Raw genomic sequence first — 6,386 nt, forward strand, 5'->3', positions numbered from 1 at the left:
AAAATTGTTTTGTTTCAAACTCTTTTTCAAATCGTCTCTTTTCCTATTGTTTTAAATGTTTTTTCCTATAGTAAAACTATAATTTTTTCAAATACACACAAGTTTCCCATGCCCCTTTGGATTTCCTATTCTTTCTGCTCGCTCAATTGATTCATTAGACATGAGCCCATAACCAAAGGGTGGATTTCCTATTCATGCTACTCGCTGAATTGATTCAGTAGAGGGGAGCCCATAAACAAACAGTGGATTTCCTTTTCATGCTACTCTGCTCAATTGATTCAATAGAGGGTAGCCCATAACCAAATCTTAACAGTAAATATGCATTAACCATTCCCATAATAGTAATGGATATAAAAGAATGCAACCTGGAAAAAATCTAATTCTTCTAAATGAGAACCAATTGTAACTCTAACGCCCTTTATATATTTTGCATGATCAAAATTTGTTTTGTTTCAAACTCTTTTTCAATTCGCCTAAATGTATTTTCCTATATTTGTTCAATAATTTTTGTGTATTATCTTAATATTAAATATTCATTAACCTTTGCCATAATAGCAATGGATATAAAAAATGCAACTAGAAAAAATCCAATTCTTCTAAATGAAAACCAATTGTAACTCTAACACGTTTCTTATATTTTTCACAATCAAAAGTTGTTTTGTTTCAAATTCTTTTTCAAGGCATCTAAATGTATTTTTATATAGTTGTTGAATAATTTGTGCATATTATCTTAATATTAAATATCCATTAACATTTTTTATAATAATAATGGATATAAAAAATGAAACTGGAAAAAATCTAATTCTTCTAAATGAAAACCAATTGTAACTCTAACCCCTTTATATAATTTGCATGATAAAAAAATATTTTGTTTCAAACTTTTTTTTAAATCATCTAAATGTATTTTCCTATAGTTGTTTAATAATTTTTGTGTAATATAATTAATTTAAATAAAAACCAATTGTAACTCTAACCATTTTATATCAATTGTAACTCTAACTCCTTTATGTCAATGAGGATTAATTATAACGCTAACCCATTTATATATTTTGCACGATAAAAAAATTGTTTTGTTTCAAACTCTTTTTCAAATCGTCTCTTTTCCTATTGTTTTAAATGTTTTTTCCTATAGTAAAACTATAATTTTTTCAAATACACACAAGTTTCCCATACCCCTTTGGATTTCCTATTCTTTCTGCTCGCTCAATTGATTCATTAGACGTGAGCCCATAACCAAAGGGTGGATTTCCTATTCATGCTACTCGCTGAATTGATTCAGTAGAGGAGAGCCCATAAACAAACAGTGGATTTCCTTTTCATGCTACTCTGCTCAATTGATTCAATAGAGGGTAGCCCATAACCAAAGGGAAAAATGGAGAGTAGAGCCCATAACCAAAGGGAAAAATGGAGAGTAGCGTGGAGATTTCCAAAAGCCACAGAAGCCGCAGTTATCCCTCTTCATCTTGAAACTATTAGCGAGACTGCAAGATTTTCTCTTAGCATCCATGGTGTGCACGGTTTGGAACGAAGTGCTCACGCAAAATTATCAAAATCTTAGGTCCCGTGCACTCCTCCTTTCTCTCATTTTTCCTCTTAAAACACGTAGTTGAGCACTTAAATATTTATAAATGTATGGATCAATTACATGACCAAGATGACCAGTTGGCCACCAAATCCCTTAAAAAACTAGTTAGGGAACCCTAACCAACCATAGGGATGTATTTCAAATCTAGGATTTGTCGGGTTTGTGAATAAATGTGCTTTTTTGGAGGTTGTTGCCACTTCCATACCCAATTTGTAGGATTAAGGTATTAAGGCCTTGGTGGTGTTGAAGTAGCAATAAGCGAATGAACTTGAATAAGGCCCCTACATAGGCAGGTAACTGACATTATATATGATATTTGTCTTTGTTTTAGTTTATTCAATAGACTCAACAATGTTCCACAATCAATTCAAGCTTGTGGTCGCACGATGACACCAAACTGTAGGGTCTCAGATTTGTGGCAACTCGCTAAACTTTGTAGGCATGAATTTATGGGACATCAAGTCCACTTGCGGGATGCAGTCAAGACTCACAACCCAGTCAAGCTTTCAAGTCACAAATGCCAAGAGTTTGTTGGCCACAGTTGTGACTCAAAGGTGGAATGAAGCTTGGTAGAGGTGAAAATTGAGTTTAGGGTTGTCTTTTAAGATTTTACCTTTATTTTTGTTAATTATTTTATATTCATGAGTCGAACCCCAATCAAACTCCAATGAATTTTGATGAATTTTTTCTAGTTTTCTCACATATTCAAGTTCACCTTGAGGTTCAGCGATCTCAAATTTTAATCTAACAAATTTGGGATCAGACAAAATTTGGCAATTTTGAGCTTAAAGAATCAAGTTCACCAAACCCGATGACTTAGCCCGGATGACATCCTTATTTACAGTGACACTTAATAAGAGCACCTTTACCATGTTAGGCAAGTATTTTTGTAGACTCTCCAGGAATATATGTTCTATGCTTTCCCTGGAAAGTGTTTGTTTGTAATGGAGCAAATTTTGTATCTAAATTTCATCATTGATGACTCAAGAATAGCTGGGTCTAGAGAAGATATAAATGATCCAATATTAGCCTCCTCATAGATACCTCATATAGATCCACAACCTCCTTAGACATGATAGCTTCTAAATACAGCTCCTGCTTGGTTTTCTTCCCATTACTTGTACCCTAAATTAGATACTCAAGAGGAATAACAAGTAGCTTGCTTTCCCTTCATCTAATAAGAAATAATGGATTTCAACAGCCTAAGTAACAACTCCACTCCACACCAGACCTTGTGATTTCTAATCTCAATCAATGATCTCAGGTCAGAACAAATGTATCCAACTATGCAAGGGGTGTCATTCTTATGTGGCATTTCCACCATACCTTTCCATTATAAAACTTTTAATGGCATGGTACAATGATATTACACTTTTGACCTACATGGCATTGAGCAAGTTTTTTACAATGGTACCATTAGGTGGGGATGAATCTAATCATATGTAGTTATTTGTGTAGCATGTAGGTTGTAGGTTGTCGCTTTATGGTTTTTGGAATCTAGAGGCCATTTAGAACCTTGATGTATATGTATTTTGTTTTTCATATGTATCACACTCAGTGCCATTTTTCTATATTCAACCTTACATGCTATATACATGAGAAAACTTGGATATTTGGTGTATAATTGTTTCAATTTACATGGATATACATAAATAACTTTTTTTTAAAATTTGTAAATGTTTAGACAACTAATAATAAACTAGATTCACTGGTTGGTTCTGGTCCAGTTCTATTTCAGTCCCAGTCTGACCCTCAGGGCTGGTTCCAGTTCTGGTTCTGATAACTTTAACTAAAATATGAGAATTTTAGAAGAGAACCTAGTCACGAGGTAGGATGAATAGAACAGAGTTGAGATAAATAAAGTATTAGTGAGTTACAGACAGAACTCTAAGGGAAACAAAATCATAGGGATATCCCTGTCATCAAGGACTTAATTTAAGAGTAAAAGAAGAATGAGTTTTGGAATGATGACATGAATGGAAATGGAAATGCATGCACATGAAAGAAATGGCTAAGCACACAGCATACAAAAGCATAAAACCAACATGATGGCCTTGTCCAAAATTCAGACAATAAAGTGTTGATGTTTTGTAGCTCAGGTAGGTAATTTTGCATAGACCTAAGTGTTTAGGCCTACAGAAGTTGCCTAATATACCATTAACCTTATAAATTACTTTAGTGATTAAAGTAATTTCTTTTATAAGACAAGGCAGAGAAAATTCACATAGTCGACTTCGGCATTGTGCAGGGTGTACAATGGGCAGCCTTATTGCATGCATTCGCAACAAGGCCAGGTGACCAACCCCACAAAACAAAGATCATAGGTATCCCTGCCCCAACACTAGGCCAAAACCCTTCTTCCTCTTTGCTGGCCACCAACAAGAGGCTCACAGAGTTTGCTAAATTTTTTGACCTAGAGTTTGAGTTTTGTCCAGTGTGAAAACATATGAGTTAGGTGGAATTGTCTACATTGAAAATTGAGCAAAACGACTACATTGAAGTATATTTTATGTTACAGTTATATAATCTTTTAGGAGATTCCCTTCAACCCCTAGTGAAAATACTCAAATTATATCATGCCCTATCCCCCAAAGTCGTAACAGTTGGGGAACATTAAGCTCACTTAAATGCTTGCCAGTTCCAAGTTCGATTTCAGAATGCTTTAGAATATTTCTCCACATTTTTTGAATCTATGGAGCCCAACATGGCAAGGGATAGTGCAGAGTGGCTGAATGTGGAGAAGCTCTTATTCATAGAGAAAATAATGGGAATTGTAGCTTTTGAGGGAATTGAAAGAAAAATCAAACTCAAAGGAAGGGATCACTGGCGCATTTTGATGGAATCAGCGGTATTCAAATTTACCAATTTAAGTCATTATGAAAGGAGCCAAGCTCGAACTCATCTCTATAATTATTGTGAAGAGTATGCTCTAGATGAATCCTTAGGTTTCCTCTCTTTGGCATGGCAAAATTGGCCCCTCCTCACCGTCTCAACCTTGTGTTGTTGCTAGTCTCAAAGAATCTGGCAATCACTTGTATAGTGCCAATTGATTATTCGATATACATAGAACATTTGCTGCATCTAGGATGGAAATCAAATTATGCTTTGTGTACATACATACACATTGTGACTGTAAATAAAGGTTATATCATGACCATGTGAATATGTTTGTAATTTTTCTCCTCCCTCTTTGCTTCAGTAATTTTAGTTCTAGCACATGTCATCCATCCCTTGGTAAATAATTTTTAGCTAGGTAGACCAATTATTTCCTATAGACAGCAGGCAACGGTGGGATTATTGACCTCTACCATTTCCGGGGGTGCATGACAACTATGTAACCCTACATTAAATCAAGGGAATAGGAAAAGAATGGATTGAGAACAAGCCTCTCATCTCATTCTTCCTTGTTGTTCACCCCTCTCGATTCTTCCTAGTTTCTCTTCAATTATATGAAGAGCAAGTGTTGAAAAGCCTCCATTACCTAAAAATTGAAGTCTTTGTTTTATGAAATGTCCCTGAAACCCCTTATGTAGCTAGAATTTTCTATTTTAAATAATAACAACTCTGAATGCTTTCTTTCAAATTTGCAAACTATCTATTGATTGAAGAGCCCAAAGTGATGCTTAGTCTCTTACCCCACTTTGTTGTCCTCATTGAAAAGAGCAAAGATATAGGTCTCCATTCCCACTCTCATTCTCTTGGGTGTCCCTTCATTCAATAATACATACTGAATGAAATTATTGTTGTAAGTCTGAGCATTCTCAACTGTGGTCATCTCGTCACCAGTAGAAGGCCACCTGCTTTCAGTAACAATGAGTGCGATGTTGGGATATTCGAAGGATTCAATTACGGAAAAAATAGAATCCACCATGGCTTTGAATAAGTTGCAGTAACAACGACCTGTGTCTTGCACCACCGGAGCCATGGAATTAAACAATGCATAATCCAGAGAAATGCTTATGTCGTCGAAGTAGCTGAAGTATGGATACACATTTTCCATGAAGGGAGCCCCGATATTTGATATAAATTTGAGCATATAACTCATGGCATCATTTAAGTCGTCTCTAAAAGCACCTTGAGGAGGCGGGAAGCTGGGTTTTTGAGGTTTGGATTTTGTTGCAAATATTGGTCAAGGGTTTGTGGAGTATATGAGGGTTTTGTTGTTGGGTTTTTTATGTTTTTTACTAAAGGATTTTACTACAGAGGGTGTGAGCATGGAGAGGGCTGAGAAGCTAGACTTCGATGGTGTTAAAGGTGTGAGGAAGCCACAAACATTTTCGGTAAGGAATCCTAGATGAAGAGGATCCCATCCAACATTTCTCAATGAGTACGAGCATTCGTCGTCATCGGATTCCCCGCCTTCAGATCCTCGAAGTTCTCGAAATGTTGATAAGGGTTTGAACAAATAATATAGTAAGTATTATAATCCTCATTCTCATGTTGATGATTACAAGAGAAGGCTAGGGAGTAGTAATAGCAAGGGCAAATTTGAGATGGGGAAGGATGATTTGGGTGAAAGTAATAAGTCAGCTAGTTACAAAAGGGCTGGTGGAGATGATGATTGGGTGCCTAAGAGGGATGAAATGAAGAGGGTTCGAAGGGATGTTGTAGACCATAATGGCGAACATTCTAGCAGGAGCCCAGATAATGATAGGAATCATGATAGGAAGTATGATAGAGGGGTTCCAAGCCTCAGGAGTATGAGTGGAGTAAGAGGCCTGAGAAGTCTTTCAGGGAGAAAAGTCACAGGGATGGGTTTCATTATGAGAGGGATTCCAAGGAGTATTCGAATGGGGAGAAG

The 6,386-nt window shown here is 36.1% G+C and overlaps 1 pseudogene; it reads right to left on the minus strand.

The window, feature by feature from the left end:
* Positions 1 to 5,216: 5,216 nt before the first annotated feature.
* Positions 5,217 to 5,630, minus strand: LOC149204126 (glucan endo-1,3-beta-glucosidase, acidic isoform pseudogene; annotated as a pseudogene).
* Between the last annotated feature and the right edge of the window lie 756 nt (positions 5,631 to 6,386).

This window comes from Pinus tabuliformis, chromosome 1_2 (genome assembly GCF_031772625.1).
Source record: "Pinus tabuliformis cultivar Carrire ecotype Pingquan chromosome 1_2, CPIR1, whole genome shotgun sequence".
In the NCBI taxonomy this organism is placed as follows: Eukaryota; Viridiplantae; Streptophyta; class Pinopsida; order Pinales; family Pinaceae; genus Pinus; species Pinus tabuliformis.